At 44.0% G+C, this 24,630-nt stretch overlaps 1 long non-coding RNA gene across 4 annotated transcripts; it reads left to right on the top strand.

Annotated features, from left to right (window-relative positions):
• The first annotated feature begins 12,398 nt into the window (after positions 1-12,398).
• On the top strand, positions 12,399-19,351 carry LOC103879103. Of its 4 annotated transcripts, none has more exons than XR_002518246.2 (4): positions 12,400-12,624; positions 15,840-15,877; positions 16,226-17,480; positions 19,110-19,351. It is a non-coding gene; the product is annotated as an uncharacterized LOC103879103 (long non-coding RNA). The 4 variants fall into 4 exon arrangements; XR_002518247.2 differs by having other exon boundaries at positions 12,400-12,575; XR_002518244.2 differs by having other exon boundaries at positions 12,399-12,624; positions 15,840-17,480.
• The last annotated feature ends 5,279 nt before the right edge of the window (positions 19,352-24,630 follow it).

Below are 24,630 nucleotides of genomic sequence, written 5' to 3' on the forward strand. Positions count from 1 at the left end.
AGAGGTCAGAGGGACCTAGAAGGAACACATAGCCAGGGAAGACTGGGGAACGGGGACCTGGAGGGACAGGCAAGAATCTCACCCTAGAGGGGCTCAGAGACCAAATGAAGGAGGTTGGATTTAATTTCAAAACAAGCTATTAGGCCTGGTGCAGTGGCTCACACCTTTAATCTCAGCACTTTGGGAGGCTGAGGCAGGAGGATCACTTGAGACCAGGAGTCTGAGGCCAGCCTGGGCAACATAGGGAGACCCCATATCTACAAAAACAAACAAATAAGCTATTGAAGACAATAAAAGTGGTGTCCTGATCCAGTTGACATGTTCCAAAGTGATCCAGATCATTTTGGCTTCTGTGTAGAGGACGGGAGGCAGACCAGGCTGTGGTAACTGTGTGAGTGTACCTTCAACCAAATACACACACTCAATGGAGAAGTTTCTTAAGGGGGGTTGCCTCTAGGTGACTCGAGACATGTATGTTCAACTCAGGCTCCTAGAAAGGCTCACAACCACCCTGACTGCCCACGTCACAATCGAGACAGAGACAGTGGGGATGCTCAGGCAGGTGTCATCTCACCAGGAGCCTAGAACAAGACATAGGTCTCAATGCACACGAGCTGCACTCCTTAAGAGCCTGGACAGGTGCTTCTGACTCTACAAAAATCATGAGTTCTCCACATTTGTTCATTCTGCTATCATCATTCCACTAGTGGCATCTAATGTCTCTTAAAAAGACAGTGGCAATCACTGATATTTATTAAGTATCTATTATGTTCTGGATTCCTAACAGCATGATCTTATTAACACTCACAACGGCCCCGTCAGCTGTGGCATTGGCCATGCTTTACACTCAGGAAGCTAAGCTTAGAGGCCCACTGACTTCCTGGCACTGTGACCTCTCCTGCCCACTAAGAGGCTCCACTGTAGAATCTGGAAGGTGGTTTAGGGAGAGTTTGCCCTTCAGTGGAAAATAGATGCCTCTAGAGCATAGCCTGCAGGTGTTGAGTTCTATCTTCCAGCGCTGCAGGTTATGGATAACTGAGAGCAAGGCAAAGTATTTCTACAGATAACGCAAATGAATCCTATCCGGAGGAGTGAAGACCTTTCCTCCCCAGAAAAGCCAGTTTTGCTTCCTTTGCACCATCAACCAACATTCCTGATTCCAGATAAACGCGTGCCTCTTTGCTCCTTTCAGCAGATGTTAACAACTGCCTAGTTTCCTATTTAAGTGGTGAGCTTTTTAAAAATCTTTAATATGTGTTCACTTTTATATGTGTATGAAAAAATTATCCTCACACAATGAACAGAGGAAGAAAAGCACAATTCCCTCCTCATTTAGGGTCCTTCTCAGCCCCTCCGTGAAGTCAGGCACCCAGCCAGCCCGAGCTCCTGAACCCCCGCCTGCTCCAGGGCCATTCTGCTATCGTGCAGGGATGCTGTTTTTTCCTGCTTCAGACCAGTTCTCTCAGCAAGTTCTTTCTTCCCCGGCTCCATTCCTACTTTTCCACCCTCCCCTCTGACATACCAGAACCCAGCTTGCGGGATTTTATCTTCTTGGTCCAGAGGTTCTAAGATAAAGTTAACTGGATATTTAAGGTAAAAGCCTGAAAGGAATAGAAGCTGCCCTCCTCAGACTTGCTGTACAGGTAAATTGAGATTCAGTGGAGTGAAGCATTTCAATGCAAGAGTTTATTTGCAGTTTGGGGGATTTATTTTTTTCTAATTTTTTTTTTTTACATTTCCTATTTACATAAGGGGATTTCTTCCACTCCACCTGCCCCCGCCGCCTCTGCTTTCAATCTTTTTTTCTTTTCTTTTTTCTTTCTTTCTTTTTTTTTTTTTTTTTTTTGAGACAGAGTCTCGCTCAGTTACCCAGGCTGGAGTGCCAGAGTGAGTGCAATGGTGCAATCTCAGCTGCAACTTCTGCCTCCCAGGTTCAAGCAGTTCTCCTGCCTCAGCCTTCTGAGTAGCTGGGACTACAAGTGCACTCCATCACGCCCAGCTAATTTTTGTAGAAATGGAGTTTGGCCATATTGCCCAGGCTGGTCTTGAACTCCTGGGCTCAAGTGATCCACCCACCTTGGCCTCCCAAAGTGCTGGGACTACAGGTGTGAGCCACCGCCCCCAACCACTTTCACTGTTTCAAGTGAAGCGCCTGCTGCGAACACAGCACAGTGTAGATCAATGCTGTGCTGGTCTGAGAGGACGAAATGATGCAATAGGGAAGACCAGGCATGTCTGCAAATAAACTGTCAACCAGGGGCAGGATTTGGCCCAGGTCTTGAGAAGTATACAGTGCTGTGGGTGTCCAGGGAGACCATCTTTGGTTGGCAACAGTGGAGGATGCCAGGAGGCAAGGCACCCAACTCAGCCTTGAGAAGTAGGGTTCCAATTGCAGAGGTGAAGCAGAGGAAGGGGCAGGGGCCAAAGATGTGCCCAGGTGAGTCACAGCCATGTCCCTGTGAGCCGGCTCCCTCCAGGAAAAAGTCAACGTGGGGCAGAGACCCCATGGCCTGGGTCTAGCATTCCACCTGGTATTCCTAGGGGGGCTGCAGTATCCATTGACCAAACCCCTACAGACAGAAATAAGATTGCCTGTGGGAGGAGAACTCTAATCAGCCCATCAAGGGCTACAGTAGAGATCTGCAGAAAGCCACCTTACACAGCAGCCAGGATGCTAAGGGCTGTCCATAAGGAGGGGCTTACATAGCTGTAGAAAAGGATGTCCTTCCCAGCAGCATGGATGCAGCTGAAACCATTACCTTAAGCAAATTAATGCAAAAACAGAAAATCAAATACTGCATGCTCTCACTTCCAAGTAGCAGCTAAACACTGGGTACCCTTGAACACAAAGATGACAGCAACAGACACTGGAGACTCCAAACGCGGGTGGAGGGAGGGAGGAAGGGAAGCAGGTATAGAACAGCTACCTACTGAGCACTGTTTACCCCTTGGGGAACCAGATCATTAGAAACCCAAACTTCAGCACCGTGAAATAGATCCATGTAACAAACCTGCACATCTGAACCTAACATAAAAATAAAAAATAAATTTAAAAAAAGAAGAAAAGGGCCCATCTGTAGCAGAGACCAAGAAAAGCGCCAGGCCCTGAGTCCCTGGTGTGCCCCCGAACCCTTGGCACGGGAGGGGCCTGGTCCTGCTGAGGCGTGAGGATGGCATCCCAGGCAGACCTGGGCTTAATTTGGGAACCGGGTGTCAGGACACAAAGCCACATCTGCTGACTCTAAGTCCACACTGATCTACCAACCTTCTGACTTGTGATGCAACCGGGCAGGGGCGGGGAGGAGGCCGGCTGGGGATGTGAGGACCTGGGCAATGTCACCGAGACTGTATGACTGCACCTAGTCACAGTGGAATCAGCCTCTGTGAGCCATCAACGCCCCGGAGGCCACGGCCTGGCAGACCCCGGCATGGAGAGGCAGGGCTGGTGCTGGCCTGCCGCGCGGCCATGGGGGTACGGGGACGCAGGGGGTGAGAGTACACCAAGAAAGCCATGGGGTTCTGGGTAAGCTGGAGTTGTGAGGGACATATGATAGGATTCGGCTTGTGCTGGGAGATCCTGAGGAGGGTCTTAGGAAGCAAGAGCCAGGGATGGATTGGGTGCCATCGGGAAGTGAGGGCAAACTGGGGGTCAGGTGAAGGAGGACAGAGCTGTCACGTTTTCTCAGGGGAAACTTGCCTCCTCTAACCACCACCCATTGAACCTGCTTCTACAAGGGCAAGTCTAGCAAATTGCTTTAATCTTCAGACACTAAAACCCCAGTGCTCAGACTATCTCAAGGACGGGTGCATCCCTGTTTGTCTCTAAAAGGCTGTATTTTACCACCAAAAATGGAAGACTTAGGGCAACAGGACAAATTTGTGTCATCTTTCCCTTGCGATTAGACTGGAGTCTCCAGAAGCTAGCAGCCATTCCATTTGTATTATACATTAATTCATCTGGCTCCCTCATAAGCAGTAATAAACCTCTTCACATATTGCATTATCAGAGAGAAGCCACTGTAGCCACTCTGTGAAAACAGAATAGACTCCACCCAAAATTTGGTTCAGATGTCAAGACTATTGATGCCACACACACACATACCAAGAAGATATTAAAAGGTTTATTACTCACATAATGACATTTCTCCCAAGGTGGTTCCCAAGCAGCTCCAAACATGGCTTGAGAGAGCAGGGAGAGAACAGTGGCATGGGGTTTTTAAAGAGGGGTCCGAAAGAGAGAACATCCAGGCATTCTTATCACCTTGCCCAGATGTGGGGTAATTCACAGGTGAGGAGAATGAATCTCAGAAAGGGAAAGGAAGGGTTGATGCTTAAAAGCTGTTAGCAGCAGACATCAAAAAAATGGAGTGAAGCTGGCCATGGTGGCTCACGCCTATAATCCTAGCACTTTGGGAGGCTGAGGCAGGCAGATCACTGGAGGCCAGGAGTTTGAGACCAGCCTGGACAACATAGCGAAACCCCATCTCTAATAAAAATACCAAAAAATTAGCCAGACGTGGTGGCACGTGTGTGTAATCCCAGCTACTCGGGAGGCTAAGGCACAAGCATTGCTTGAACTTGAGAGTTGCAGTGAACTGAGATCACGCCACTGTACTCCAGCCTAGGCAATGAAGTCAGACTCTACCTAGAAAAAGAAAAAAAAATAGTCAGACTCTATTACACAGGGCATGTCTGAGTTCAGTATGCTCAGTGAGAGAAGAGGACAAGTGTAAAGAAACTACAGTACAGGTTACAGAGCCCCTGTGACGTGCCCAGAATCATGCTAGGCACTCACTGTAGGGCCTTCCATGGTGCTTATTATTTGCCAGACACTCTTCAAAGCACTTTGATACATATTAACTCATTTAATTCTCACAACAACCTTAAGAGGTGGGTACTATACAGTCGGCCCTCCGAATCCATGGATTACACCAACTGGGGATTGAAAGTATTTGGAAAAAAATATGGATGGCAGGGCGCAGTGGCTCACGCCTGTAATCCCAGCACTTTGAGAGGCCCAGATGGGCGGATCACTTGAGGTCAGGAGTTTGAGACCAGCCTGGCCAACATGGCGAAACCCTGTCTCTACTAAAACACAAAAATTAGCTGGGCGTGCTGGTAGGCGCCTATAATCCCAGCTATTTGGGAGGCTGAGGCAAGAGAATCACTTGGAACCAGGAGGCAGAGGCTGCAATGAGCCAACATTGTGCCACTGCACTCCAGTCTGGGCAACTGAGTGAGACTCCATCTCAGGGAAAAAAAAAAAAAAGAAAAGAAAAAAAAGGATGGTTTGCATCTGTACTGAATATATAGACTATTTTTCCTTGTCATTACTCCTTAAACAATACAGTACAACAACTATTTACATAGCTTTTATATTGCATGAGTTGTTATGAGTAATCTAGAGGTTATTTAATGTATATGAGAGGATGTGTGTAGGTTATATGCAAATACACCATTTTACATCAGGGACTTAAGCATCAGTGGATTTTGGTATCCAGGGGGAGTCCTAGAACCAATTCCCCACGAATACTGAGGGACAACTATATGATCAACGCATCTTGCAGATTAGAACACTGGGGTGTAGACAGGCTAAGTTGCCCAGGCACGCAAAATTAGCTTCAAGCAGCAAAGTCAGGAATCAAGCCTGTCAGCCTGACTCCGAAGTCTGTGATCTTAGTTATTGTGTGATACCATCTCTGATAAACAGGAGCTTAGTTAATGCCTAGGAAATCCAAAAATATTTAGCCTTTTTAACGCGGCGAAACCCCATCTCTACTAAAAAAAAAAAAAAAAAAAAAAAAAATTAGCTGGGGGTGGTGGTGGGCGCCTGTAGTCCCGGCTACTCAGGAGGCTGAGGCAGGAGAATAGCGGGAACCTGGGAGGCAGAGCTTGCAGTGAGCCGAGATCCATCTCCATTGGAATCATAACCAGGGTTGGCGAACTACATGGAATGCACGTCCAACTAGAGAATGAGAGGGCAGGAGGGCGTACAGGACAGACAGTGGCAGCCAAAAACTGCCGTGATGAGACCATGAGAGCTGAGATGGGACTTTGCTTCAGGATCTGTATAACTTCTTGTTCTATTTTGACGCTGGAAGGAGGGATGGAGAGTCTTCCCACCACAGAGGAGGCCAGATCAGAGTTTGGCCATGCAGGAGGAGCAGCTGCAGGTGTGCGGACACCGCCCCCCGCTACCCCCCCCCCCGCCCCGTCCCCGCTCCCCCACCCCTGCAGACTCCACCCCAGCCAGGTGCTTGTGGTAGCTCCCAGGAAATACCCTGGGGCCAGCATTCAGCAGCCAGCGGCAGGCCCCATCAGTGACTAACATGGGTCCGTTCTGTGGCCATCTAAAACAACAGGCTGCATTTAGCTCTTAAAAGTCAGCCCCTGGCCGGGCGCAGTGGCTCACACCTGTAATCCCAGCACTTTGGGAGGCTGAGGTGGGCAGATCACAGGGTCAGGAGATCGAGACCATCCTGGCTAACACGGTGAAACCCCATCTCTACTATAAAAACACAAAAAATTAGCCGGGCATGGTGGTGGCACCTGTGGCCCCAGCTACTCGGGAGGCTGAGGCAGGAGAATGTTGTGAACCCAGGAGGTGGAGCTTGCAGTGAGCCGAGATTGCGCCACTGCACTCCAGCCTGGGAGACAGAGACAGACTCCTTCTCAAAAAAAAAAAAAAAAAAAGTCAGCCCCTCCCAGCTACTGGAGAGGCTGAAGCAGGAGTATTACTTGAAACCAAGAGCTGGAGACCGGCCTGGGCGAAATAGGGAGATTCAGATTCCAAAAAAAAAAAAGAAAAAAGAAAAAAGAAAAAAGAAAAACATTCGTTTAGTGTGGGTCTGGCGCCCTCTGGTGTTTTTGTTTGTTTGTTTGTTTTTTATTATACTTTATGTTCTAGGGTACATGTGCACAACGTGCAGGTTTGTTACATAGGTATACATGTGCCATAATGGTGTGCTGCACCCATTAACTCATCATTTACATTAGGTATATCTCCTAATGCTATCCCTTCCCCCTCCCCGCAACAGGCCCCGGTGCGTGATGTTCCCCACCCTGTGTCCAAGTGTTCTCATTGTTCAATTCCCACTTATGAGTGAGAACTTGCAGTGTTTGGTTTTCTGTTCTTGCCATAGTTTGCTGAGAATGATGGTTTCCAGCTTCATCCATGTCCCTACAAAGTATATGAACTCATCCTTTTTTATGGCTGCATAGTATTCCATGGTATATATGTACCACATTTTCTTAATCCAGTCTATCACTGATGGACATTTGGGTTGGTTCCAAGTCTTTGCTATTGTGAATAGTGCTGCAATAAACATACGTGTGCATGTGTCTTTATAGCAGCATGATTTATAATCCTTTGGGTATATCCCCAGTAATGGGATGGCTGGGTCAAATGGTATTTCTAGTTCTAGATCCTTGAAGAATTGCCACACTGTCTTCCACAAGGTTGAATTAGTTTATAGTCCCACCAACAGTGTAAAAGTGTTACTATTTCTCCACATCCTCTCCAGTACCTGTTGTTTCCTGATTTTTTAATGATTGCCATTCTAACTGGTGTGAGATGGTATCTCATTGTGGTTTAGATTTGCATTTCTCTGATGGTGAGTGATGATAAGCATTTTTTCATGTGTCTGTTGGCTGCATAAATGTCTTCTTTCAAGAAGTGTCTGTTCATATCCTTTGCTCACTTTTTGATGGGGTTGTTTGATTTTTTCTTGTAAATTTGTTTGAGTTCTTTGTAGGATCTGGATATTAGCCCTTTGTCAGATGAGTAGACTGCAAAAATTTTCTCCCATTCTGTAGGTTGCCTGTTCACTCTGATGGTAGTTTCTTTTGCTGTGCAGAAGCTCTTTAGTTTAATTAGATCCCATTTGTCAATTTTGGCTTTTGTTGCCACTGCTTTTGGTGTTTAGACATGAAGTCCTTGCCCATGCCTATGTCCTGAATGGTATTGCCTAGGTTTTCTTCTAGGGTTTCTATGTTTTAGGTCTAACATTTAAGTCTCTAATCCATCTTGAATTAATTTTTGTATAAGGTGTGAGGAAGGGATCCAGTTTCAGCTTTCTACATATGGCTAGCCAATTTCCCCAGCAACTTTTATTAAATAGGGAATCCTTTCCCCATTTCATGTTTTTGTCAGGTTTGTCAAAGATCAGATGGTTGTAGATCTGTAGTATTATTCCTGAGGGCTCTATTCTGTTCCATTGGTCTATATCTCTGTTTTGGTACCAGTACCATGCTGTTTTGGTTACTGTAGCCTTGTAGTATAGTTTGAAGTCAAGCAGCATGATGCCTCCAGCTTTGTTCTTTTGGCTTAGGATTGTCTTGGCAATGCGGGCTCTTTTTTGGTTCCATACGAACTTTAAAGTAGTTTTTTCCAATTCTGTGAAGAAAGTCATTGGTAGCTTAATGGGAATGGCATTGAATCTATAAATTACCTTGGGCAGTATGGACATTTTCACAATATTGATTCTTCCTATCCATGAGCATGGTATGTTCTTCCATTTGTTTGTGTCCTCTTTTATTTCATTGAGCAGTAGTTTGTAGTTCTCCTTGAAGAGGTCCTTCACATCCCTTGTAAGTTGGATTCCTAGGTATTTTATTCTCTTTGAAGCAATCGTGAATGGGAGTTCATTCATGATTTGGCTCTCTGTTTGTCTATTATTGGTATATAAGAATGCTTGTGATTTTTACACATTGATTTTGTATCCTGAGACTTTGCTGAAGTTTCTTATCAGCTTAAGGAGATTTTGGGCGGAGATGATGGGGTTTTCTAAATATACAATCATGTCATCTGCAAACAGGGACAATTTGACTTCTTCTTTTACTAATTGAATACCCTTTATTTCTTTCTCTTGCCTGATTGCCCTGGCCAGAACTTCCAATACTATGTTGAATAGGAGTGGTGAGAGAGGGCATCCCTGTTTTGTGCCAGTTTTCAAACGGAATGCTTCCACTTTTTGCCCATTCAGTATGATATTGGTTGTGGGTTTGTCATAAATAGCTCTTATTATTTTGCGATACGTCCCATCAATACCTAGTTTATTGAGAGTTTTTAGCATGAAGGGCTGTTGAATTTTGTCAAAGGCCTTTTCTGCATCTATTGAGACAATCATGTGGTTTTTGTCTTTGGTTCTGTTTATATGCTGGATTACATTTATTGATTTGCATATGTTGAACCAGCCTTGCATATGTTGAACCAGCCTTGCATCCCACGAATGAAGCCCACTTGATCATGGTGGATAAGCTTTTTGATGTGCTGCTGCATTCAGTTTGCCAGTATTTTATTGAGGATTTTTGCACTGACGTTCATCAGGGATACTGGTCTGAAATTCTCTTTTTTTGTTGTGTCTCTGCCGGCTTTGGTATCAGGATGATGTTGGCCTCATAAAATGAGTTAGGGAGGATTTCCTCTTTTTCTATTGATTGGAATAGTTTCAGAAGGAACGGTACCAGCTCCTCCTTGCACGTCTGGTAGAATTCGGCTGTGAATCCATCTGGTCCTGGACTATTTTTGGTTGATACGCATTAATTATTGTCTCAATTTCAGAGCCTGTTATTGGTCTATTCAGGGATTCAACTTCTTCCTGGTTTAGTTTTGGGAGAGTGTATGTGTCCAGGAATTTATCAGTTTCTTCTAGATTTTCTAGTTTATTTGAGTAGAGGTGTTTATAGTATTCTCTGATGGTAGTTTGTATTTCTGTAGGGTCGGTGGTGATACAGCCTTTATCATTTTTTATTGCATCTATCTGATTCTTCTCTCTTTTCTTCTTTATTAGTCTTCTAGTGGTCTATCAATTTTGTTGATCTTTTCAAAAAAACAGCTCCTGGATTCATTGATTTTTTGGAGGGTTTTTTGTGTCTCTGTCTCCTTCAGTTCTGCTCTGATCTTAGTTATTTCTTGCCTTCTGCTAGCTTTTGAATGTGTTTGCTCTTGCTTCTCTAGTTCTTTTAATTGTGATGTTAGGGTGTCAGTTTTAGATCTTTCCTGCTTTCTCTTGTGGGCATTTGGTGCTATAAATTTCCCTCTACACACTGCTTTAAATGTGTCCCAGAGATTCTGGTATGTTGTATCTTTGTTCTCATTGGTTTCAAACAACATCTTTATTTCCGCCTTCATTTCATTATGTACCCAGTAGTCATTCTGGAGCAGCTTGTTCAGTTTCCATGTAGTTGAGTGGTTTTGATTGAGTTTCTTAGTCCTGAGTTCTAGTTTGATGGCACTGTGGTCTGAGAGACAGTTTGTTATAATTTCTGTTCTTTTACATTTGCTGAGGAGTGCTTTAATTCCAACTGTGTGGTCAGTTTTGGAATAAGTGTGATGTAGTGCTGAGAAGAATGTATATTCTGTTGATTTGGGGTGGAGAGTTCTGTAGATGTACATTAGGTCCGATTGGTGCGGAGTTGAGTTCATTTCCTGGATATCCTTGTTAACTTTCTGTTTCGTTGATCTGTCTAATGTTGACAGTGGGGTGTTAAAGTCTCCCATTATCATTGTGTGAGAGTCTAAGTCTCTTTGTAAGTCTCTAAGGACTTGCTTTATGAATCTGGGTGCTCCTGTATTGGGTGCATATATATTTAGGATAGTTAGCTCTTTTTATTGAATCGATCCTTTTACCATTACATAATGGCCTTCTTTGTCTCTTTTGATCTCTGTTGGTTTAAAGTCTGTTTTATCAGAGACTAGGATTGCAACCCCTGCCTTTTCTTGTTTTCCATTTGCTCGGTAGATCTTCCTCCATCCCTTTATTTTGAGCCTATGTGTGTCTCTGCAAATGAGATGGGTCTCCTGAATACAGTATACTGATGGGTCTTGACTGTTTATCCAATTTGCCAGTTAGTGTCTTTTAATTGGACCATTTAGCCCATTTACATTTAAGGATAATATTGTTATGTGTGAACTTGATCCAGTTCTCCCAGGAGACCAGGCCACGGCCCACAGCCCGAGTTTTCCAGGCACAGCTCCGGATGCCAAGTCCACCTGGACCCCGGCTGAGATTAGAGAAGCCTGGAGAGGTGCCGGGTGCGCAGGGAGCATGGGCTGTGGTCGCCATGGTGCCTGTTGGTCTTGTGGAGATGGATGCTCCTCCGGGTCAATCTCTGCCTTCTCGGGGTCGCCCTCAGTGTCGCTGCTGAAGAGGCCACCGTCCTCCTGGTCCTTGCTGTGCAGGTCCCACGTCACCGCGTTCTTCTTGAGGTGCCGGCGGGCGTTGGGGAAGCTGGTGGAGACTGGCATGAGGGTCATCATGGGCAGGGAAGGGTCTTCTCCTTTCTGAATTTGGAAAGCCAGGCCAAGGCCCTCCTTCTCTCCCAGAGAGCTGCGCTCCATCCGCGGGCCTGCCTGCGCGTGGGGAGAGCTGGGAGGCAGGGACAGGAGACCTGAGCCCCTGGGCGCCTCTCCCACGTGTCCCCCTGTCCCAACACTGGACCTCTTCAGGTTCCTCGAAGAGAGAGGCCTCGTTCCCAGGCCGGGTGCGCCGCGCAGCGGTGAAAGCCGCCTTCGCAGCCCGCAGGCGACCAATGGGTGCCGTTGGCTTTCGCCTGGAGGAGGGGACGGGCGTGGGGGCACTGGCTGCGGCGGAGCGCGGCGGGGTAGCGGTGGGGGTCGTGCGGTGGTTATGGAGGAGGCTCCATCCGCCAGCCCTGGGCTCTGGGCGAGCGGGGGAGACCGGAGTTTTTCCCCAGCACGGAGCTGCGCAGGCCGGCGACCCCGCCCCAGGGCTCTACTGCTGGGACAGCGCCCCCGGCGCCGCTCCCGCCCTTCTTCAGCGCAGTCTGCGCCTCTCGCTGGGCCTCGCCAGCTCGCAGTGCGCGTTTATGCTGCGGTAAACGCACTGAAGGAACGCACAGCTTATCTAATAGGGTTTTGAACTGATTTTCGGTAGGCCAGCTGGGGTGTGCTTTGCCCAATTCTGATCCTGTTTCCAGAGAACACAGCTGCTTAGACAATCTGTTATCTTCGCGTCCTGCCTTCCTTTTGACGCCAGAACATCCTAGAGATCAGGGGCCTCTCCCATGCGCTGCAACCATCCTCTCACTGTGCTGCTCTTCCTTGGTGCCCACAACAGAGCTCCCGAAGGCAGGCCTGGATCAGGGGCGACTGGGGCCCTGAAGTGAGATGGAGCAAGGCAGAGCGACCCTCGGGAGAGGGGCATGGGGCGGCCCTGTGCTTTAGACTCAGTACCCTGTGGCTTGAGGAGGTGACACTGTGTCGACGTGCGGGTGAAGGGAGGACGGCTGAAGGTACATGCGGTCCCCGGGACCTCACAAACTCCGCGGACGCGGGTCACACCGGTGCGCACGCACAGCAGGGGCCTTAGCTGAGGCGGGGCGAGGCGGGGCGGGGCGGGGCGCCCTGCGGCAGACAGGCGCGCTCCCTTCTGGGCGAGCAGCTGCGAGGCGCGCGCCATGGAACAGCGGTTAGCTGAGTTTCGGTTTGCGCGCAAACTGCCTGCCTGGCGGCCCAACGCAGCGTTTCCAGCCGGGATGGACAAACCTCGGGAGAGAAGGCGGAAGCCGCAGCGACTCTAAAGGCAGCCCCCGGCTGACTAAAGCTGTTCTTGGTACGGAAACCGAGGCCCCAGTGCTCGGGCCCTACCCAGCCTGATTCAGGTGAAAGGAGGGAAGCTTCGGCCGCGTACCGGCGTCGGAGCCACTGTCGGACCTGGCCCTGCTGCCGGGGCGGGTCTGCTGGGCTTCCCTCCCGCTCCGGGCTAGACCTGACGTCTCCTGCCTCTCGCGTCCGCACTGATCTGGGCTTTAACATTTTCTTTCCAGCCCGCGAACCACGCAGCTCTGGATTCCAGGCAGGAAGCGAGGGTCAGGGTCCCGAAAGAAAGCACCCCTGTCCTTGAATTATTCACCCCGAATTGAATTATCATGACACCCTGTGGCTTTGGGAAACCTTTCCACAACCAAGTGGAGCCACAGCCCTCGGCTAATGAGGGTAGAAGGTCGAATTAGATAGTGATCAAAAGTGGCGGTAATTAAGGCTTCGTTTGATTTACACCTGGGGCACATGCGGCTCGTAGCCCAGAGAGCCGGTGACTTAGAAATGGGTTTGAATAGAAAGTGTGTGAGCTGTAACTGCCGGTGGTGGCAGAAGCTTGTTCAATAGTGAATGTTCAAGACAAAAACAACACAGAGGATTTAGTGTAACCTTTTCACACGGAATTTCATTCTTTTGGTAATCTCTTATTTTGCAGATTTAATTTGCATCCTTTTGTGTTTTCATTTGGTTTTAACTCACGAGTAAAATGGTAAGGTGACTTGCAGTGAGACTGAAATGTCTACGTGGAAATACAGGACAAAACATATCAAGGGATAAGTGTTTTGCAACAGTCTGTGCCAAGGGTTTGTTCCTCACAAGTGTAATAAGAACTAAAAGGTTTTTATTTATTTATTTATTTATTTATTTATTTTATTTATTTATTTATTTGAGACAGAGTCTCACTCTGTCGCCCAGGCTGGAGCGCAACGAATGGCGTGATCTTGGCCCACTGCAACCTCTGCCTTCCAGGTCCAAGCAATTCTCCTGCCTCAGCCTCCCGAGTAGCTGGGAGGTACACACCAGGTAGTGTGCCACCATGCCCAGCTAATTTTTTTGTACTTTTTAAATAGAAACAGGGTTTCACCATGTTGGCCAGGCTGGTCTTGAACTCCTGACCTCAAGTGATCCACCCGCCTCAGCCTCCCAAAGTGCTGGGATTATGGCTATGAGCCACTGCGCCCAGCCAAGATTCCTTTTAAAATTAAAATGTACTGGAAGAGAAGTGTACCTTGCTCACCTTAAAATTATTTCCCTTAAGTTCATCTATTTTTGCACAACATTTGATATGAGGGAATTTTTTAAAATTACGGAACCTATTGTTACTCAATTTTGATTTGATATTCTCAGCAATATATGAGATTCCAGCTGACTTGCAGAAAGGTGAAAAGAAGGCAGCAGCACAGTTCAAACATTAGAACATTAGAACTTGCTTTTTTCTTTTCTTTTTTGTTTTTTTGAGACTGGGTCTCACTCTGTCATCCAGACTGGAGGGCTGTGGTGTGATCTCGGCTCACTGCAACCTCCCCTCCTGGGTTCAAGCAATTCTCCTACCTCAGCCTCCCAAGTAGCTGGGACTACAGGTGTGTACCACCAAACGCAGCTGGTCTAGAACTTTCTGAGTAAAACATTGCTTAAGATTTAGAATCAATTTCCCTTATTCTTTTTCTCTCTGCAGTTAAAAAACAATGTCTAACCCACGCAATGAGCTTTTGACTATATACCTCATTTCAAAAGGAATATGAGATCATTGAGTTGGACCCAGAAAAACTGAACTCAGAGAAAACTTCCATTATCGAGAACCCAAAAACTGATGGCCAGACAAAAGGATGAGAGGAAATGCTGGACCTCCAGTTTGTTATTAATTGCTCTTTTTTGTTTTGTTTTTTTATTGAGGTGGAGTCTCTCTCTTTCACCTAGGCTGGCGTGCAGTGGTGCAATGTTGGCTCACTGCAACCTCTGCTGTCCAGGTTCAAATGATTCTTGTGCCTTAGCCTCCCGAGTAGCTAGGACTACAGGCGTGTGACACCACGCCCGGGTAGTTTTTTTCTATTTTTGGTAGACACAGGGTTTCACCATGTTGGTCAGGCTGGTCTCAAACTCCTTACCTTAGGTGATCCACCTGCCTTGGCCTCCCGAAGTCACCGTGCCTGGCCAATTGCTCTGTTTTTCATAAGGGACTCTGCCTTAAGCTCATTTTCATTGACCTATCATTTCTGGTTTTGCTCTGGTGTGAAAATTCTCATTAATTTTTTTCTTCAGATTATCTCTAGTTCAGAAAAAATAAAATTATAAAATATAATTTATAATTCATGTGACATAATTTTGATGGCATACTGTGGCCTGTCAGAGATTTCTTTAACATTCCTTTTTGTTTGTTTAGTTTTGGCTTTTGGTTTAAAGAGTGTGTTGAAACATGATTTGTATACTATAGAATTTATCTTTTAACATACAGTTCAAAGATTATTAGTAAATTTACTGAGTCATGCAACCATCACTACAGTCCAACTTTAGAACATTTTCATCACTCCAAGAAGATGCCTCATGCCCATTAGCAGTCACTACACATTTCCAGCCCCAGCCCTATGCAAACATTAATCTACTTTCTGTCTCTATACATTTGTGTATTCCAGATGTTTCATGTAAATGGAATTATACAGTATGGTAAACATATTTTTCATCTACTTATTTTTATATTCAACTAGGTTGAACATGTAGCCATAACCAAATATTTAAATTTTCTCTCTGGAAGCTTGAAAATATTTATTTTTCTTGATACTTACTTCTCCTTCTGATTTCTGTTTTCTATACTGAAACAGTCTTTTAAATGATTGCATTCATTGATTAATTCCTTATTTTTCTCTTCTAGAAGACCTTCTTTTTCACGAAACAGCAGCCTTGGATATTAATTACTATTTGTTCATTATCCCCTTTCTTATGAGCACCATCTAGTTGCTGTTCAAGCAACAGATTTTCATGTTGTAGTTGAGATATCCACTCCTCTAATAGTCTCGCTTTCCTTTATTTGATGCTGTGTTTGGCTTAGGTCCTTTGGCACACATTTTTTTTTTTTTTTTTTTTTGAGTTAAAAGATAACAATTAGTTACTGAACAACTTTCTAAAGCTGGAATTAAATTCAATACCCTAAAAAGTAAACTCCATGAGACAAGAAGTTCTCACAGATAATTTTGTATTGTTCAGACGGCCAAATTAAGTCATCAAGGCCATCCCTAATATGTGTTCGCTTTTTGACCTTTTCCTTTTGATGCTTTCTTTGCAGGCCTGTCATACTTTCTCCTTGCTAGGAAATTGCTGATGGTAAGTTTTCGCATCTTGTCTTTGTTGCATTGATCCATCATCATCAGCAGATGTACTATTGTATAGGTTTTCTGATACCTCTATTTTTTTTTTTTTTTTTTTTTTTTTACTTTTGTGCTTCTTCCTCCTTCAACCTGTGGTTATTTATTTTCACTTTTCTCAGGCCTTTCTTGTTCTTCCTCTGAAGTCACTTCTAAGTCTTGTTCTGCTCTAGATGTTTGTACATCCTTTCTTTTTACTGCATTCCTCACAACAGACTTTTCCATTTCAGTGGTAGGCTTCAAGGAAAGATGTTTTACAGGAGGCCCTTCTCCTTTTACCATATTTTTTCTTCTTTTTTATATAAAGGTTCAAGTAAAGACTCTGAAGCAGTCTCAGGGTTATACTACTTGGTAGTAAAAGTCAAGTCTTCATTATCTAGTTTACGACATGAATCAACACACAGTTCTTTGAAATACTTAATGCAGATTCGTCAGAACTCCCTGAATCTTCTACACTTGCTCCTCCCTTTTTCAAACTTGCATTCTTAGATGCTTCTGGATCATCATTTTGAAGACCATTTTCAAGTATCTTTTTTTATGTTCCAAAATTTGTTGTTGAATGCTAGTCAAAGCACCAGAAATAGCATAATTGTTTGCTGTCTGTACATACATATTTTGAATAAAGACAGTAATATTTGTTGAAGAATGCCAACTATACCTAACGAGCCATAATGTACAGCAGGCATGAGGACTGTTCCTCCCAACCTATCAACAGCATGTACATTTGCTTGTCACCAAAAATTCCAGCATTTGCTGTCTTTTGCAAACTGCAGCAAGTAAACGTGGTGTGTTTCCATCATTGTTCAGCACTTCAATATCCATATCACGGGAAAGTAGTTTTTCTACCAGGAATGTACTCTCATTATAGGACAGCACAGTGGAGAGCAGTGTTGCCGTAGATATCCACGTTCCAGCAGAAGGATGCCACAAATCTCTTCCTGGCAATGTACAACCTTCTCAAAGGCGTCCCATTTTGTTTGTCACCAATGTCAATGTGGTATTTTCAGTTCACCAGGAGAGTCCCCACTTCCACATGGCCATTGGCACAGGCCAAATGTACAGCAGCCCTGTCCATCCACAGCTGAAGGGATAAAGAAACTGCCATACAGATACACACAGAATATGCTTCAGTCATAAAGCTTTAGGAAATCCTGTCATCCACAGCCACATGGAGAAACCCAGAGGACATTAGGTCCAAGAAAATGAGCCTGGTGGAGAAAGTCCCACACTGCGTGATCTCAGGCATGGGGACTCCTAAAAGCTTTATCTCCTGCCCATCTACAGATGAAGGGATCAAGAAACTCTAATATATATTCACAAAGAAATATTCTTTGGCCATCAAGATAATTAAAGGATGTCATCTGGAGGAACACAGACGGCCCGCCGAGGCTGCAGCTGCCTTGTCCTGCACTGTGGATGGAAGCCACTGTTCTGACAAGAGGCGGAGCTTAGGTGGTAATGCTTGCTACTGCTGTGCAACCAGGTTCCTGACAGGCCTGAGACGATACTGGTCCAGGGGTGGGGGACCCCTGCTCCAGATGACAGCCAGAGTAGTCTTAAATGTAAGTTGGATTGTTGGTTCCCTGCTTAGACCTTTAGCCATTTCCCATTTCCAGAATCTTCGGTGTGGCCTGCCTGGCCCTACTTAATCTGGCTTCTGCCCTCTCACTCTCCCTCCTTAGCCCCCATCATCTCATGCTACTCCCCCTCGCCCAGGCACTGCCCGGATATGTTCTTCTCCTTGGGCAAGAAGTACTGTGCATGCAGGTCAAATCTGAAAGGGACATTTCTTTCCTTAACGAGTGTCAGGGATTGGGGATGTGACTGATGATTTAAGGGGCCCTCCAATCAGACTTTCCAGTCTAACCAAGAAGATAATAATTACAATGTTGATGCTAAAAAAGAAGATTCTGGCAAAATAGAACTTCTGAAGCATCATAAATCAGATGACTCATATTTGTGATCCCTTTTTAAATTTTCACGTGAAGAAGAATAGGGGATGTAACTGAAGAAATGAACTAAAAGTTCTTCTCTGTATTGAGAACCTAAGTGTGGGATGCTGTGTTTGGCTCTGGAAACATGTGGCTTCCTGGTACTTAATAAACAATTTAGCATCACACATGACCTGTATTAAAAGAGACACTTCAGTGCTGAATAGTTTGGTGCTCAAAGGGCAGGAGAGCCAGTTAGTGCTTGGAGAGGCAGAGGGGGAACCCTACATGATGGCCAGGGACGTTGGGACTGACTCAGTCCATGAACTGTGCTTGCCTGGGAGAAAGACAAGGAGTTGAGGAAGAGAGAGGAGATGGAGGCAATTCTAGGCCTGAGATGGGTGTGAGAATATCTGTGGGTAATAAGACCAATTAAGCTAGAGTAGAAGGGTCATTTGTACAGCAAAAGATTGTGGATTGTGTTGTACATGGAATTTCTTAGGCCACTGTGGCTCTTTAGTAGATAGTGAAATCAATATAGATCTTGTCCCCCATTAAAAATGTTTTGTTTTGTTTTGTTTTTTTGAGATGGAGTCTTGCTCTGTTGCCCAGGCTGGAGTACAATGGAGTACAGATTCTTTTAAAAAATACAAGTTAAAGATTGTGACAGAAATATGAAAACTAGCCGGGCATGGTGGCTCATGCTTGTAATCCCAGCACTTTGGGAGCCTGAGGCGGGTGGATCATCTGGAGTCAGGAGTTTGAGACCAGCCTGGCCAATCTGGTGAAACCCCGTCTCTACCAAAAATACAAAAATTAGCTGGGCTTGGTGGCGGGCATCTGTAATCTCAGGTACTCAGGAGGCTGAGGCAGGAGAATCACTTGAACCTGGGAGGTGGAGTTTGCAGTGAGCCGAGGTTGTACCATTGCACTCCAGCCTGGGCAACAGAGCGAGACTGTCTCAAAAAAAAAAAAAAAAAAGAAAGAAGAAAAGAAAAAATGAAAAAAGAAATTATTAAACCTGTCTTAGTTTTGGTTCTTGGTTTAATCCAGTTCAAACTGGTCTAAGACAAACTAAAGGAATTCATAATAAGGACGTAAGAGTTTTGGTTTTGCTTTTGTTTTTTTCACGGACCCCAAGATTAGACATGCAGGCCAGGTCTCACATGTAAAGAATCAGAACACCTTTAGAAAGGCAAGCAGCGCCTCTCTGTTTCTTGCCTTTGCATCTCTCTGTGCTTTTGTTTCATTTTCTTTCAGGACTTTCTGCTGTGCACGAAGGTGGTATGCAATCAGAAGACGTCTGAGGAGACAAGTATGCATCTCCCACCACAACATTATATGATGCTTGGAGTAAAAACAGTCATCCCTGTTCCTACCTACAATTGTATTATTCAATAAAGATTGCTGCCAGACGTGGTGGCTCATACCTGTAGTCCCAGCACTTTGGGAGGCCGAGGCCGGGCCGATCGCTTGAGACCAGGATTTGAGACTAGCCTGGACAACATGGTGAGCCCCCATCTCTGCAGAAATAAAATAAAATAAAATTAGCCAGGTGTGGTGGCCTGTGCCTATAGCCTCAGCTACTTGGGAGGCTGAGGCAGGAGAATAGCTTGAGCCCTGGAGGTCCAGGCAACAGTGAGCCACGATGGCAGCACTGCACTCCAAATTGGGTGACAGAGTGAGACCCTGTCAAAAAAAAAAAAAAAAAAAGACTGCATTATTCAATCTTTTTTCCCATATATAATTTATATAGTTACATAATTACATTCTAGTATTTGCATATACTGAGAACTACATATAATTTAGAATTATGCTGTTTTCACTTGTATATCACGTACATTTCCCTATATAGATATATAACATCTCTATTTGTCCTTTTCCACTTGACTGCTATGTTTTTCAAATTGATATACTGTGATCTCCTAAGCCAGTTACAGATTGATATGGATTTAAATTACTTCCTATTTTCTGTTTTATAAACAATAAACACTGTTATGATATAGTTTTCATTTTTGTTTGGTTTTTGATCATTTCCTGTGGAAGTATTCTCAAAGCTGAAATTGCTGAATTAGTGGGAATGAACATGGCTGTGTCTTTTTAAACGTTTTGTCAGCTTACTCTCAAAAAAGATTACACCAATAGGTATTGCCACTAGCAGTAGTTAAGAGTTTGTCTCACCATGATTACAAATTTTCCCAAATTGGTAGCTTATTCACACTGATTGGAACATATGAGTTATTCAATATTTTAGAATATGTTTATGGGAAAGCCCTTGAATAGATTAAGCAAGAACATATAAATATGTAATAAATTCCATACTGGAATACATCAGTGATCCTTCTAGCTCTGCATCTGGAAACCTAGTTAAGCTCTTTTATGTTAAATTCACCCTGATAGAGTTTTGGAAAATACTTGCTTTTTACTTCTGAAAGTTTTTGCAAAGGATTAAGTTTTGTTTTTCTGAAAAGTTTTGCCTCTGAAATTTTCTGCCTAGACTTTGGACAAGGTGTTCTATTAATTGTCAAATGCAATAGAATGTAATCACATTTTCCTTTCTAGGTTACTTTATACGGTGTTCCTACAGGTCATAAAAAAATGCCCACAAGGAGCCAAATTACTTTATTCATGGGTCTAATATTGCTTTATGGTATTGCTATATAGGTTTAGATAATTATGTTGTTTTACCTTCAGTAGTCATATTTTGGTTATAGGTAAAGTCATTCCTAGTTAAAATAGTATGCAAAGCAAACATTTGAAATCACCATTATTCAACATGTTTTGCTATTACTTACAAGTAACAATTTACATTGTTTTAATGTTGTAAATAGTTGTGGAATTTAGTCATTTTCTGTATATTGAATTAATTACTGGCATTAAATAAGTATCTTCTCTCTTCAGTAGCTTAACTCATTTCCTGAATCTACCCATTTGATATCATGCTTTTGATTGGTAAAGTCACACATAAATATCTATTTTACTTTTTATAATATAATGTCATAAAAATAGGGAAGATTTTCTGACAGACATTAGCCAACTGGTGACATTTTTAGTAAGTGCCAAAAAGTAATATATGAATATATAAAACATCAAATGTTTAGCATAAACTTTATAACTAGCAGAAATTCTTAGTAGAAGAAATTACTCACATATTGTCTGCTAAAATAAAGATTAAAAATTGACTACATGAAAAAACATAGTTTCTTGAGCTGATCAAATAAATTGATCATAATTCTTCCTTGTTTTGTTTTCTGTGTCTGTGGAAGTCATAGTAAAGCCAAAAAATGTATACTTTGAATTATGTTGGTTTTTTTTTTTTCCTTTATTGCTCAGTTTACATACATTTTTGTCCTCCTTTGAACTTACTTTCTCCAGACTTGGGTATGTCATGGGCATAAATCAAACCACTCAGATCCACTTCTGGAGGTTGATGTTGGTTTTAAAGCAGGTCCTTGTGGCATCTGTTCCCTTTCCATTGCTAGTCAGTACAGAGCTCACCTAAAAGCTACCAACCAGATAAAAGCTTCTGATGCAAAGAATTTGACAACCCATTAGCTAGAAAACTAGTTCCTGAATAACTTAAAATCGACTGAAGCCTTCCCCCATATGTAACATTGTTCTGCCATTCCCTTCATTTTTGCAGTCCTCCTCTGTATAGCCTTGGAAAACAGATCAGTGGGGTAGCAGTGAAAGACATCATGATACCAAATAGAAACAAGGACTTGGAAGACACACTGGACCTCTTAATTTCCAGGCCACTTGATAGTAGATACAGTTCCTTACAAAAGAACATGGCTTGATATTGGGAAAAGAGGGTGCTGGAGATGAGGGAAGATGAATTAGCCACCAAGACAGTTCACCTTGCAATTCAATCATTTAGATCTAATTGAAGAATGATTGCTGCCACGTTCCAGAACAAGAATGAAAGCCGTGTTCCACAATGAAATGGTGAATTCATATCTTCTGTGTTAGATTCTAGGAAAAAAGGTAGTAAAAGAAATACAGAAAGGTCCTTGATTCACACCTTTCATCCCTCCCCATCTGCGCTTTATTCTTCCTAACTATAAACCCCATGCTGAAATTCTACAGTACTCGATAAGCATATAATCATATTCAGGACTCTGCCAAGACAATATTATTCTTTTTTTTTTTTTTTCTTGAGACGGAGTTTCACTCTGTCACCCAGGCTGCAGTGCAGTGGTGTGATTTTGGCTCACTGCAACCTCTGCCTCCCAGGTTGAAGCAAGTCTCCTGCCTCAGCCTCCCGAGTAGGTGGGACTACAGGTGTGTGCCACCATGCCCGGTTAATTTTTGTATTTTTAATACAGACAGGATTTCACCATGTTAGCCAGGCTGGTCTCAAACTCCTGACCTCAGGCAATCCACCGGCCTCCCCTCCCAAAGTGCTGAGATTACAGGCATGAGTCACTGTGCCCGGCCAACAATATTCTTAAGTTTAAAGAACATATAATAGTTGGAAAAATTTATGAGCAGAAATATTTTAGAGGATATTTTGTTATATAGTATTTCTATAAATGTTCTCAAAATAAAATTTTGAATGACAATGCTTTCTGTATTTCCTCTTGTCTAGTTGGGCAGTTCTGTGAACATAAAACATCCCCTCCTGCTCTGATGTTTCGCTTTTTATATAGTTTGGATTAGTGTCCCCACCCAAATCTCATGTGGAATTGTAATCCCCAACCTTGGAGTTGGGGCCTGGTGCAGGTGATTGGATCATGGGGGTGGATTCTTCATGAAAGGTTTAGCACCACCCCTTTGGTGCTGTCTCCTGATAGTGTTCTCATGAGGTCTTCCTCCTGCTGCCACCATGTAAGACACAACAGCTTCCCCTCACTTTCCACCATGATTGTAAGTTGCCTAGGGCCTCCCGGGAAGAAGCCACTATGCTTCCTGTAAAGCCTGCATAACCATGAGCCGATTAAAACTCCTTTATTTGTAAATTACCCAGTTCCAGGTATTTCTTTATAGCAGTGTGAGAATGGATTAATAAAACTTTCCAGGAAGATCATTTCATTCCCCACTCTTTGCCTCTTTCCATCTGCCCTTTATTCTTTATTGATTCCCCTGGTCTCTGACCACCCACCTCAAGTTTTTACCATATTTATTTTATAATCAATTGTTCCATGCGTTATCATGCTATAATATAAACACTTTTTATGATAATAGACATCATGACTAATAACTTCTGTTATAATAATGAGGATATCTGAAAAACATTTTAAAAACAGATACACCATAGATATGACATCAATGGCTTGTGTAAGAAGAAGGTTCTAATTGGAAGCTGATACAGATCAGTTTGTCTCAGAGCACTTAGTAACCTGAACCTCACCCAATACAAAGCACAAAGGTTGAAGAAGTGATAGCCCTTTTAGTGAGCTACCAGGGATTAACCACTAAATTTTAGTACCATTGCATATGGTATTTGTATATTGTATCTCTGGGTTCTGTGAGCCAAAGAAGAAAAGATTGATTTTTGGAGCAAGCATCTTTACCATGACTAGGCAAAATAAAAAAGAAATAGAAGTTAGAGTTGATAGATGTCCTCTATCAAAAACAACTTACATTTGGCTGGGCATGGTGGCTCACGCCTGTAATCCCAGCACTTTGGGAGGCTGAGGTGGGCGGATCAAGATGTCAGGAGATCCAAGACCATGCTGGCCAACATGGTGAAGCCCCATCTCTACTAAAATACAAAAAATTAGCCAGATGTGGTGGTGCGCACCTGATGTCCCAGCTACTTAGGTGGGAGGCTGAGCCAGGGGAATCACTTGAACCTGGGCAGTAGAGGTTGCAGTGCACTGAGATTGCACCACTGCACTCCAGTCTGGGCGACAGAGCAAACTCCGTCTTAAAAAAAAGAAAAAAAAAAAAAGAAAAGAAAATGAGGAATATGGGCAGGCTTTATTCTTAGCAGCAAAAGGCAACTGTGCCACCTCCAGGTGTTTTGTTTGAAATACACCTGCCACCTTTCTACCAGATTACTTCATTCCTTGCTCACAAAACGTGTCATGCACTCTACTGCTTAAAGAGTAGAGTTCAAACTCCTCAGCCTGACACTCGAGATTCTCTGAAATTCTTCCCTGACATACCTCTCCAAAGAAGCTTACTTTAAGGAAACTCATACTCTGGCTAAATGGTCTTTAAATTCTCAAGAAGCCACTGTGTCTTCCATCTACCTTCCCTCGCATCTACCTTCCCTCGCTGATGTGGTCTTTATTCTTCAAATCCCTTATTTCTTGTTTACTCCTGTAAGTACTACCTACGTCGTAAGGTCTAGTGCAAACCCTATATCCTCTAGGAAGACTTTTCATACCACCGTAGACCATACTGACTTCATTTCTTCAGAAGGCAGTAATTCTTTTGTTTGTTTGTTTTTGAGATGGAGTCTCGCTCTGTCGCCCAGGCTGGAGTGCAGTGGCGCGATCTCAGCTCACTGCAAGCTCCGCCTCCCGGGTTCGCGCCATTCTCCTGCCTCAGCTTCCTGAGTAGCTGGGACTACAGGCGCCCACCGCCACTCCTGGCTAATTTTTATTTTTATTTTTATTTTTAGTAGAGATGGGGTTTCACCATGTTAGCCAGGATGGTCTTGATCTACTGAGCTCGTGATCCGCCTGCCTGGGCCTCCCAAAGGGCTGGGATTACAGGCATGAGCCACCGTGCCCGGCCCAGAAGGCAGTAATTCTTATTATCTCTAACACACGTCAGACATATAACACTTAGCTATTTTGGCGGAAGTTACTGGGTTTTTTAAATGGAG

This window comes from Papio anubis, chromosome 15 (genome assembly GCF_008728515.1).
Source record: "Papio anubis isolate 15944 chromosome 15, Panubis1.0, whole genome shotgun sequence".
NCBI lineage: Eukaryota > Metazoa > Chordata > Mammalia > Primates > Cercopithecidae > Papio > Papio anubis.